The 12590-nt window shown below is 50.7% G+C and overlaps 1 protein-coding gene across 3 annotated transcripts in view; it reads left to right on the forward strand.

The window, feature by feature from the left end:
• Nucleotides 1-12590, forward strand: part of CAPS2 (calcyphosine 2) — an 825864-nt gene that overhangs the window by 630492 nt on the left and 182782 nt on the right. The gene's annotated exons all lie outside the window — the stretch shown is intronic.

Genomic DNA, 12590 nt, shown 5'->3' on the forward strand with positions numbered 1-12590 from the left:
GGGGCTATCCGCGCGTTAAACTCGGGTAAGGCTTCGGGACCGAATGGCTTGCCGATCGACCTGTACAAGCTGTTCCCGGATAGGGTCGCCCCTCACCTGCGCGCCATGTTTTTGGAGGCGCGGGGGGGTGGGGCCCTCCCATTGGATCAGCGACTGGCGTCGATTGTGGTCATACACAAACAGGGTAAACCCCGCGATAAGTGCGCCTCATATCGGCCTATTTCACTTCTTAACGCGGAGCCGAAAATTCTGGCTAAACTCCTGGCGACCCGTTTGATTAGGGTACTTGGCGACTTAGTCCACCCGGATCAATCCGGCTTCATCCCGCACCGAAACACAGCGCTGAATCTTAGGCGTCTTCATGGCGTAATCGCCAGGGCGGGCACGTTGCGTGAACCGGCTATTGTGGCGTCTCTTGATGCCACGATGGCATTTGACACGGTGGAGTGGGCATACTTGTGGGCCGTGCTGGCCAAGTTCGGTTTTGGCAGCGGTTTTGTGAGCTGGGTGAGGTTGCTGTATGAGGGGCCGCTAGCTAGTGTTGTGGTGAATGGTCGGGCGTCGACTCCGTTTCAGCTTGGAAGGGGTACTCGGCAGGGTTGCCCCCTGTCGCCTCTGTTGTTCGCCCTCGCCCTTGAGCCGCTGGCTGCGTGGATACGTTGGCACCCGGATATACGGGGCCTTCGGTGGTCGCCTGAACACGAGGACCGTATTTCGCTCTATGCCGATGATATCCTGTTGTATCTTGCCTCACCCAAGAAGTCACTTATAGTGGTCTGTGACGTACTCACATCTTTTGGTAGGAACTCGGGTCTCGTCATCAATTGGAGCAAATCGTACTTGTATGTTCTTAGTGGCGAGGTTCCACCGATCCCTAGAACATGTTCGATACAGATCGCCCAGCAGGGTTTCTTGTACTTGGGGATCTTTATCTCCATGGACTCGGCTGTGCGCTATGAGAAGAATCTGCTCCCCCCCCGGCACGCCTGAGGCGCGATGTTGAAGGTTGGCGGAGGCTGCCGCTCTCCCTCGTTGGGCGTGCGGCCCTGTTCAAAATGATGTCTCTCCCCCGCTTTCTCTACGCCTTACAGAATACCTTGGATTGGGTGCCGGCCAAATACTTTCGGGAGGTCGAAGGCCTCCAACGGACGTTGCTGTGGGATGGGCGGCCGCGAATTGCTATTGCAAAGCTGACGCTTCCATGGTACGACGGGGGCATTGCGCTCCCAGATATCCGTCGGTACTATTGGGCCACACAGCTGAGCGCGATCAATCATGGGCTTTATGGCCCTGCTCTCAGCCCTGGGTATGCCATGGACAGGTGGTTGCTGCGTGGTGGTAACTATTACAGGGCGTTGTACTCGCGATCCCTAGACTCGTCCCTCACGGGGCCCACCGCTGTGGCAGTGCGGGTGTGGAAGATGGCAACTGACTCGCTGGGCTGGAAGGATAAGCTCACCCTCGCTACCCCGTTGTTTGAATCGGAGAGATTGGGAAGGCTTTGGCATTCAAAAGGTTTTGATAAGTGGGACCTGATTGGCATCTCCAGGGTGGGTGATGTGCTGCATAAGGGGAGGGTGAAGTCCTTTGAGGAGTTGCAGACTGAGTATGAGCTGGGGCCCTCCGAGTATTTCAGATACATTCAGATGCGCCACGCCCTCCGATCAGTCCTCGTGGAGGGTGAGAAGGTGCCTGAGTCCTCTCCCTTGGAGGACCGGGTCCTTGATGGCCACATGCCCGAAAGCACGATCTCGCTCATATATAAGAAACTTATAAACGTCCGGGCGGACATGCTTCTGGGGCTGAGGGACCAGTGGACTAGTGATGGCCTCGAGTTAGATGATGAGGATTGGCAGTCAGCTGTTTCTTCCCCTAAGGAGGTCGCGATCCCGTCGCGCCTGAGGCTGGTGCAGCTTAAAATACTGCACCGGGTGTATGTGACGGGGCCAAGGCTGGTCCACATGGGGTTCTCGGAGGACGGCCTGTGCAGGAGGGGGTGTGGTATGGTGGGTACTTTCCTGCACATCATTTGGGAGTGCGGTGTCATTGTGGAATTCTGGAGGGGAGTCCATGCAGTAATGGGGGAGGTGACAGGCATTGCTCTGCAGCCGGAGGCGCGGTGCTGTCTCCTGAATATCTGGGGGCCCACTGACCTCGATGAAGCGCGGACCCAATGGGTGACACTGGGTAACATGGTCGCTAAGAGGGATATCGCGCGATTGTGGGGCTCCTCGGGGCCCCCCACACTGACTGCGTGGAAAGAGAACATGGACTGGAGCATGTTTAGGGAGAAGACAGTCTACTGCTCTAGAGGCCGCCCCCGGAAGTGGCACGCCATCTGGGGGCGGTGGAATCAATACAGGGGGGGAATATGTCTTGCCCCTGATCTGGAACCGCCCGAGGAACAGCTTTCCCCCTGACCTTCTTTCCAGCACAGACTGATTTGTGAATTATTTGGGCCTCTGCTGTCCCCCCCTCTTCCTCCTTACACTATCTTGTAACTGGTAGATGAGTGGGGTCTGGCCTCCACTCGGGGCTCTCACCATGGGTTTTTTAGTGTTCTTGCCTTGCTGGGGTTTGCTGTGCTTTTTATGTTTGTTTAAAATTGAACCTTTGCACTTCACTTTGTACTTTACTGGGGACGCATCACTGTTTCTAATCATTGATGCTGCCGAACCTCCGGGTTGTCGGCTGAATAGCTGTGTCCTGATTTTTAAATAAAGGTTTTTCAAAAAAAAAAAAAAAAAGAAAAAAAATTACTAGGATGTGCAGATACACTTATTAGAAGCTTGGACATGTAGGCTAGTTTTCTGGTGCGTACAACATTGCACGTTTTCACCAACCATTGTACTGTGTGAGCTAGGAAGGACTCTGTACCTCCAGTGGCATCTGAAGCCCCATCAGTTAATCAAACACTGCTAGGATTCTACCTGCTTCCAGGCCCCACTCCCCGTCTGGGGTGAAAGTTGAAGAGCAAGAACATGAAAAATGTAGTGTTATTTAACACATCATGTGGGTATATTTTGATAATGCTTGTGCACTTTTATAATAGGCCCCCACATCATTCACAAATTGTGAAAGACCTTGGCACCCGGATAGTGTTGCTTGCAACCATGTGAATCCTATAGGACATGATGCTTTAGAACACATGTTTGATTCTTCGGTACACTTCTGGTCCTGCCAATTAACCACCCCTGAGTGTCTCACACTTTTGTTCCATTTGATCACTGGCCAGACAGAATGAGGTGTGAGTACACATTTGGGTATAACTGTGCCAGTTTCATTATGGATAATCTGTGCATATAGCATTTCCAGTTGTCATCTTGCTACAGTTCCTTCTTCTGTAAGTGGTTTACAGCAGTACATTTTGAAAGACTTGACATTGCTTACTATCACAAAGTTTGTGTTTACTGTCACCACCGTGCTGTTTCAAATAGAAGCATCTATTCACAGATTGCCTTCAGATACCTCTCGAAAAAGAAGTGTACTGCAAGTGGTCTTTGCAAAACGTCTAATCCTTAAGAAACAGTTATGTTTGCCTTCTAACTTAGAGGTCAGAGGGAAGATCCCATAGCCCTCTTACCAGACTTTAGTATATCTCTGCCTATTCAGGTCTCTTACATCATTTAGTAGGGTCACTGTCCCCCAGTCTTCACGACAGTAAAGTCCTGCAACTAGATGTCTGTAGTACCACTGCTAGCGGCAGAAAATACATTTATAAGGTATGTTTATAAGGAGAGCTCACCCAACATACTTAAAAAGAGGAGTTATACTATTCAGGGGCTGGGGGGGGAGGGTTCCCATTCCCATAGAAGAGACATGTGAAGTGTCCCAGTTGGAGGCCTTTCTTCAGTGGTGAGTGTCTTACCACATTCATACAATGCTTCTACATGGTCATCATATCGTCAATCAAGTAACTGTGTTCTGTGAACCTGTGTGCTTGAAAATCTTAAGCAGGCTATTCCTAAAGACTTCTTAGAGAAGGTTAGAATAAGCAAGGTCATACTTAAAGTTCAATAATTAACATCGCTTAATACGTTAGAGAGGATACTTGTCCAGAAAATGAAGCACAAGAAAGATTAGAGAGTGATTGCTATTCTCTCTTTTTTAAATAGAGGTTAAGGAATTCGTTGTGCAGAAACACCATATATATTTTTTTTAATTCTCTTCATTAATAACCGGGCAAGATAAAAAGCGGTTACAGATTGAAGCATTGAAAAAAAGACGGAATGTTACAAGCCACCTAATTTTTTTTCACCACCTCCCTCACTCAGAACCTACATTGGATGCTGTCAGAGGCGGAGTGCAAATATATCCTCTATATTTATTCCATGCTCTCCATATTCTTCCCCATTTTTTGGGACATCCACAGTTTACATATGTGGCCTTTTCCACCAACATGGCCCCATCCTTGTCCTTGCACCAGTCATGGAGTGCCGGGGAGAACCGTGATCCCCATAATTGGGCTATATTACATTTGGCAACATCATCCCAAGGGTCGCCCAATCTTGCGTGACTGAGATCAGTAGGTTCCCAAATATTTAATAGACATCTTTTGGGCTCTGGCATAACTGAAACTCCACCTACTTGAGAAACAGTTCGCATTACCACTGCCCATTAGGGCACTATCTGCGGACACTGCCATATGGTGTGGTAGAACATACCCTCCTTCCCACAATTCCTCAGACAAAACGGATTTGTGGTACCCCCTATTCTGTGTAAGGTCACCCTGGTGTATACGTGTGATGTAATATCTTCAGTTGTATCAGTCTCAGTCAGGAGGATATTGCTACTTCACGCAGAGACGAGAGCGCCTCCTGCCAGTCTGTGTCGTCTAATTCCCCCAGTTCGTTAGACCGTTTTATGCGTAGGGATTGCATTGGATCAGGTAGATTGTTAACAATTTTGCGATAAGTGAGAGAAGTAGCCTTCTTATCCATGTATTCGGTCAGCAACCTATCCTCCGGGGGGGGAAGGCTTTTGGAAGTGTCGTGTCAGTTGGTATCATCGCCATGAGTGTGTGTCTGATCTGCATGTATCTGAATATTTCAGAGTGCGCCAGCTCATATTGTTCCTGGAGGTAAGCGAAGATAACTATCTCACCTTTAACCCATAAATCACCCACCGTAGATATTCTGATAGAATCCCACCGGTGGAAACCCTTACTGTTCCGAAGTCTTCCCAGTCGCTGTGTTTCCCAGAGTGGAGTGAGCTGGGTTATAACTCCGTTCCAACCTAGTTTTTCTGATGGATACATCTGCCAGTGGATTCCTCACCTTGTGAATATCCCCTGCGCCAGCATTCCACGGAACTTTTCTTCCCCAGCACTCCACGTCGACGTGGGCGACGTCATAATGCATCGGCTCTGCTCGCGACTCCGTTCGACGTCACCGGAGCCATAAGAAGCCCACGTCGGCGTGATGACGTTAGTTCCCTTTTTTCCGTGCCTTCGACGCGCAACGGTTTTTTCCAGTGCTCTTTAGCTACTTTGTAGTTTAGCCGTTTTACTCTGTTAATTCGAGTATGTCTTGGACTAGAAAGTCGGGCTTTAAGCCCTGTAGGGAATGTGGAGGTCTGATGTCGATGACGGATCCACACCAGAAATGTTTATGGTGCCTCTCTTCAGAACACGATATGGAGGAGTGCGGATGCTGTAGAAGAATGAACCCGAAAGCACTCAAGGAGAGGAAGACTAAGCTCTTCATGAAGAAGATCGGTGAGGAGAAGAGAGGGAGGAAAAAGGAGAAGTCGAAGAGGGGGTCATCGACTTCGAAGTCTTCGAGGTCGAAGAAGCACCACAAGAAGAGGAAACATTCTTCTCGACGTCGGTCCTCGAGGTCCAGGAAGTCGAGGTCGAGGTCGGCTTCGCCCCATCGACACCGGAGCAAAGGCTTGTCTCCTTCTCCTTCACCTTTGAAGTCACCGAGGTGTTCTCCTTCGAAGAAGCAGACTCCGACTCAGTCCCCGACGCGGTCATCGGATCCGTCTAAGGCATCGACTCCGGTTCGAGTGGAGTCGGATGCTTCCATGCATGAACAGGAGCAGGAAGAGTCTGTTCCGGTGCCTGAAGAGTCTGAGGCTCCGGTAGAAGATACTGCGGAGCCGACGCCGGAGACTCCACAAGGGGATACAGGGTCTGTTCCTTTTCCTCAGTTCCCGGCTCCAGGTACAGATTCTGCCAATTTCTTAAATGCTATGTATGGCATTTTTAATAGGGCGGCCTACCCATCCGGAGCACCAACTGGTCCCGTGGGTTCGATGGCTTTTACACTGGGGGTGCCGCAGCAGTATGCTCAGGCCCCCTTTATGCCCTTTATGCCGATGGCGCCTTCTTGGCAGTTTCCGGCGCCGTCTGGAGATCCGATCCGACCTCGGAGAACCAGCAGACTTCGGAGCCTTCCTCGACGCCGAGGCCGACTCCATCGGCGCCGCCGACTCCACCTATGGCGCCGCCGACTCCTCCGATGCCGCGTACGACGTCGTCGACGCCGGCTCCCCGGATCCGGTCGAGGAGGGAGGCCCAGAGGGTGTTGGAGGAAGGGAGATATCGGACAGAGGTGGAAGAAGGTGAGGTCGACTCTTCTTCAGATGAATTTGAAGGCATTGATGAAGCTAGTGGGTTAGATACAACCCCAGAGTGGAAGCATGCATCTGCCAGGTCTTCTCCACCTCAGGAATTGGCTCCCTATCATGTAGTGATCAAAAAGGCAGCAGAACTTTTGGATTTGCAGCTGCCTTCTGTGGAGTACAAATCCAACTTGCTTACAGAAGTGTTGCATTCTCCATCATCAACATCAGAGCCTTTGTTGCCTTTCAATGAGGCCATCTTGGAGCCGGTCTTGGAGGTGTGGAAGAAACCCCTTTCATCTCCGGCGGTGTGCAGACAGGTGGCAAGAAGGTACAAGGTTGCACCAGGGGATCCTGACTTCTTGTCAACTCATCCATCTCCGGACAGCTTGGTTGTGCAGGCTTCATGTTCCAAGCATGCTTTGGGTGCCTTCCCTCAGTCTCCAGCTGACAGGGAATCTAAAAAGGTTGATCAGGCAGCCAAAAAGACCTTTTCCACAGGAAGTATGGCGTTAAAATCAACTAATGCTACATGCCTGCTGGGGCGTTATGCACATGCACTAATGGACTCCATTAAGTCTTTGGCCCCTAAGTTGCCTGAGGGGGATAAGTCGTCCTTTTTGGAGGTTGTGGCGGACACTCAGGCGGCTGCCAGGCAAGTTATCCAGTCAGGGCTGGATACTGCGGACTCGGTGGCAAGGATCATGGGGTCGTCTGTTGCCGCAAGGAGGCAGGCTTGGCTCCGTACCTCTGGGTTCTCAGCTGATGTGCAAGCTACGCTGGTTGATCTGCCATTCGACGGACAGAAGCTGTTTGGGGAGAAAGCAGACTCTGCCCTGCAGCGATCTAAGGACAGCAGGTTGACTGCAAAATCCTTGGGACTGCAAGCTCCTGCTAGGGTTCGTCTTTTCGAAAGTTTAGGGGTTTTGGAAGATCGTCTTTTCGCTCTTACCGGCAGCCCCAACAGCAGCAGCAGCAGCAACAGCAGAATCCCCTCTATAAATCCTATAGAGGGAGGCAAAGGGGTCGGAGAGGTTCTGGACGCAACCCCTCTTCTTCCTCCTCCTCCTCCTCTGCTTCCAATGAGGCATCAGGGAAGCAGCCCTAGATCCCCCATCCCGGATCATGTAAGACCTGTGGGGGGTCGGGTGTCCTACTTTCTACGGAGTTGGAAATCTGTTACAACAGACCTTTGGGTTTTGAACCTCGTAGAGACTGGGTACGCCCTTCCCTTTCGGGAGTTTCCTCCCCCTTACCCTCCTTGCCAAGGTTATTGCTCGGAAGACCATCTGCTTCTCCTGCAGAAAGAAGTTCTAGCCTTGCTTCAGAAGGGTGCAATAGAGGTGGTTCCGGAGCAGGAAAGGGGTCAGGGATGCTACTCCCGGTATTTCCTGATTCCCAAAAAGGACGGCAGATTGCGTCCAATCCTGGACCTCAGAATCTTGAACTTTTACCTGAAGCAGGAGAAATTCAAGATGCTGACCCTTGCGCAGGTTCTTCAAGCGTTGCAGCAAGGAGACTGGATGGTGTCGCTCGACTTGCAGGACGCGTACTTTCATGTCCCAATCCTGAAGTCGCACAGGAAGTATCTCCGTTTTACGGTTGGGTCGCAACACTACCAGTTTGTGGTCCTCCCGTTTGGTCTTACTACCGCAGCTCGAGTCTTCACGAAGGTGATGGCAGTGGTGGCAGCCCATCTCAGGAGGTCTGGGATTCCGGTTTTCCCCTACCTGGACGACTGGCTTCTGAAGGCAGAGTCCCCAGAGATGGTGCAGCGTCATCTGCAGGTAACATCTCAGCTGTTATTCGACTTGGGTTTTTCGATCAATGTGCCCAAATCTCACCTGGTGCCCTCTCAACGCAACCTGTTCATAGGGGCGGTACTGGACACTACTGTGTGTCGAGCATTCCCTCCTCCTCAAAGGATTCTCGACATTCAGGAGATGGTCCCTTTATTCCACAATGGAGCGGTTGTTCCAGTTCTGAAGGTCCTTCGCCTGCTCGGTCTGTTCGCTTCCTGCATTCTGTTGGTCAACCATGCACGCTGGCACATGAGGGCGCTCCAGTGGTGCCTCCACAAGCAGTGGTATCAGCACAACGGAGATCTCGGGGAGTCGATCAGGATCTCCAGAGAAGCTGCGGCGGATCTGTCTTGGTGGAGCGTGGAGGGCAACCTGTCTCAAGGAAAGCCCTTTCATCTTCCTCCATCGGTGGCCACAGTGATAACGGATGTATCCACCCTAGGGTGGGGTGCTCATCTGGGGGATCTGGAGATCAAGGGTCTTTGGTCTCCAGAGGAAAGGTTGCTTCACATCAACCTTCTGGAATTGCGGGCGATCGTTTGGCGCTCAAGGCCTTCCTCCCTTCCCTTCGCGGTCAGTCTGTTCAAGTCCTGACGGACAACACGACCGCGATGTGGTATGTCAACAAACAGGGAGGGGTAGGGTCTCTTTGTCTATGCAGAGAGGCCTTATGACTATGGTCCTGGGTTCAGGACCATCGGATTTGTCTGATGGCAAATCATCTGGCCGGGGTGCTGAACGTGCGTGCGGACAGTCTCAGTCGGCAGTTCTCCGCTGACCACGAGTGGAGGCTTCATCCGGAGGTGGTTCGTCACGTCTTTCGGACGTGGGGGACTCCTCGGGTGGATCTGTTTGCCACTTTCTAGAACGCGCACTGTCCGTCATTCTGCAGTCTCCAGTATCCGATGCAGGGCGCGTTGGGGGACGCGTTTCAGTTGAGTTGGGGCTCACGACTCCTTTACGCGTTTCCTCCCATACCCTTGATTCCTCGGGTTCTGAGGAAGATTCGCCAAGACCGGGCCCAAGTCATTTTGGTCTCCCCGGATTGGCCAAGAAGGGCGTGGTATACATATCTTCTCCACCTCTCCTCGTGCCCTCCGCTCCGTCTCCGTCTGAGGGCAGACCTCCTCTCGCAGTCGGAGGGGCAGGTTCTACACCCCCACCTCCAGAGCTTACACCTTCATGCCTGGAGATTGAACGGGGCAACCTGAGTTCATTCTCTCTCCCACCTGATGTGGTGGACGTTATTTTATCGGCCAGGCGACACTCCACCAAGTCCATTTACTCCTATAGGTGGTCTAAGTTTGTAAAATGGTGTGGAGAGAGATCCATTGACCCTTTGAAAGCACATCTTTCTGAGGTGCTCCAGTTTGCCCTTTCCTTGGCTCAGCAGGGCTGTGCTGTGGCCACGGTCAAGGGCTACCTTTCGGCCTTATCGGCATTTCTGTGCCTCCAAGATCAACCTTCACTATTTAAATCTCCGGTTGTTCTGAGGTTCATCAAGGGCCTTACAAACATGTTTCCTCCCACTCCATTTGTAATGCCTCAGTGGGACCTTAATCTTGTTTTAACCTTTCTAATGGGGTCCCCATTTGAGCCTCTACATAGTTGTCCTTTGAGGCTGTTGTCCTTTAAGGTGGTTTTTCTTGTGGCCATAACCTCTGCAAGGAGGGTAAGTGAGCTTCAAGCTCTTAGTTCCAAACCTCCTTTTTCTTACCTTACATGCTGAAAGGATGGTTCTCAGGACCAGGGCTGCTTTCCTGTCTAAAGTTTTTTTATTTTATTTATTTATGGGTTTTATATAGCGCCTGAATCACCCCATACGGGGTATCTCAGCGCTTAGGACTGCCGGTTGACCAATAAAGAGAGTACGATTAGAAAAGTTCTGTTTTCAACAATTTCCTAAAGGCCACTAGGTTGGTACATTGACGTAGATGTAGAGGGAGGAGATTCCAGTAATGAGGTGCCAGATGGGAGAACGCCTTCCCTCCCATCCGCGCCAATTTAATGCGAGGGGTTTGCAGGTATGCAAGTTGGCTGGATCTCAGCAGTCTTGTAGGAGTATATCTTACAAGTTTCCGAGCTAGATAGCCAGGACCCAGGTTGTGTAGGGATTTGAAAACCATACAGCAGATTTTAAATCTGACTCTCTTTTTTATGGGGAGCCAATGAAGGTCACGAAGCAAGGGGGCTGAAGGGGTCCTGGGAAGTGCGTTGTTGACTAAGCGAGCTGCAGTATTCTGGACCACCTGCAATTTGTTTAAAGATTTTTCTTTGGCTGCAATTAATAGAGCATTGCAGTAGTCTAGTCTGCTAATTATCAATGCTTGGACCAGGGTTTTACGAGTGGTAATAGGAAGAAAGGGACAGACCCTCCGCAGCATGCGGAGAGTGTGGAAGCAGGTGACAGCGGTGCTGTTTACATGTTCTTCAAGAGTAAGATCGTTGTCCAAGCGCACACCCAAATCCTTTACAACCTCTTTAGGGGACGGGGCAGAGCCCAATTCCTCTGGCCACCAACTAGGGGACCATCTAAATTTTGCCTCTCCAAACAGCATGATTTCTGATTTATCAGTGTTGAGTTGTAGAAAATTTTCCCTCATCCAATGCGCAACGCCCTTCATGCCCTCAGAAAAAATGTCTTGGGTAAGTGGATTTGCTTTGTCGAATGACAGCAGAAGTTGTGTGTCATCGGCATAGGATATGGGGGAGAACCCGAGCCGTCTAAGGCGTTCTGCTAAGGGGGCTACATAAATATTGAATAATGTAGGGCTTAAGCAGGAGCCCTGAGGGACACCCTTGCTGATACCGGTGGTTGACGAACGATAGGGGCCCAGATTGATAGTTTGCATCCTGTTGGTCAGGAAGTCAGTTAACCAACTCAGTGCTTTGCCTCTTACACCAATCTCCTCCAGGCGCGTGATAAGAACTTGATGGGATATGGTGTCGAAGGCAGCCGACAGGTCGAGCAGGACCAACATCACTGCCTGACCCTTATCTGCTGCCATTCTGATGTTGTCAGTGACCTCCACTAGTGTAGTCTCAGTACTATGTTTCGGACGGAAACCAGACTGTGATTGATCTAGACAGTGGGTAGATTCAATAAACTCAGAGAGATGTTTGTTAATATGTTTTTCGAGAAGTTTACTGATGAGGGGAAGTAGAGAAATAGGTCTGTAATTGTAATTGTAAGTTGTCACTCCGTTTCATTTGGGGCAGTCCATTACTCTCCCTGTTTTTTACCCACCTCCTCATCCTTCCAAAGAGGAGGAAAGACTCCATCGCCTGGACCCGAAGAGGGCTGTGAGTTTTTATTTGGACAGAACCAAGGACTTTCGCCTTGATGACCAGCTCTTTATTGGCTACGTTGGTCGTTCTAAGGGTAAAGCGGTGCATAAGCGCACGCTGTCGAGATGGATAATACTGGCCATCAAGATCTGCTACGCCCTGGCTGGTAAGACTCCTCCTGAGGGAATTAGAGCTCATTCAACTAGAGCCAAGTCATCTACATCTGCTTTGGCCCGGGGTGTTCCTGTGTCAGATATTTGTAAAGCCGCGACTTGGGCCTCCCTCCATACTTTCGCAAAGCATTATTTCTTGGACTCTGAGATGAGGAGGGAGGGCCACTTCGCGCGCTCTGTCTTGCAAGATTTTCTGGTATAGGAAGGTGGACACCCTCCTCCGGGAGTGGGGACTGCTGTGGGAATCTATTCACACGGTGAGGAATCCACTGGCAGATATATCCATCAGAAGAACAAGTTACTTACCTTCGGTAACGCTTTTTCTGGTGGATACAGTATCTGCCTGTGGATTCCTCACTGGCCCACCCGCCTCCCCGTTGTCCACCTTCATATACCATGAAAAAGGTCTTGTAGATATGTGTTTTTGCTATATGGTACAGTTGTAGGAAATGCTTGTTTTTCTTTGCATTCCTTTCCTTTGCATATTATATATCTGTATTGGTTTATTGTATACTGTGTATACTTTGTCTGTCGTTAGTCCACCTCTTCGCCTCGAAGGCACGGGGAAAAAATGGGTGGAACTGACGTCATCACGCCGACGTGGGCTTCTTATGGCTCCGGTGACGTCGAACGGAGTCGCGAGCGGAGCCGATGCATTATGACGTCGCCCACGTCGACGTGGAGTGCTGGGGAAGAAAAGTTCCGTGGAATGCTGGCGCAGGGGATATTCACAAGGTGAGGAATCCACATGGAGATACTG

The sequence above is a fragment of the Triturus cristatus genome, chromosome 4_1, assembly GCF_964204655.1.
Source record: "Triturus cristatus chromosome 4_1, aTriCri1.1, whole genome shotgun sequence".
Taxonomy (NCBI): Eukaryota; Metazoa; Chordata; class Amphibia; order Caudata; family Salamandridae; genus Triturus; species Triturus cristatus.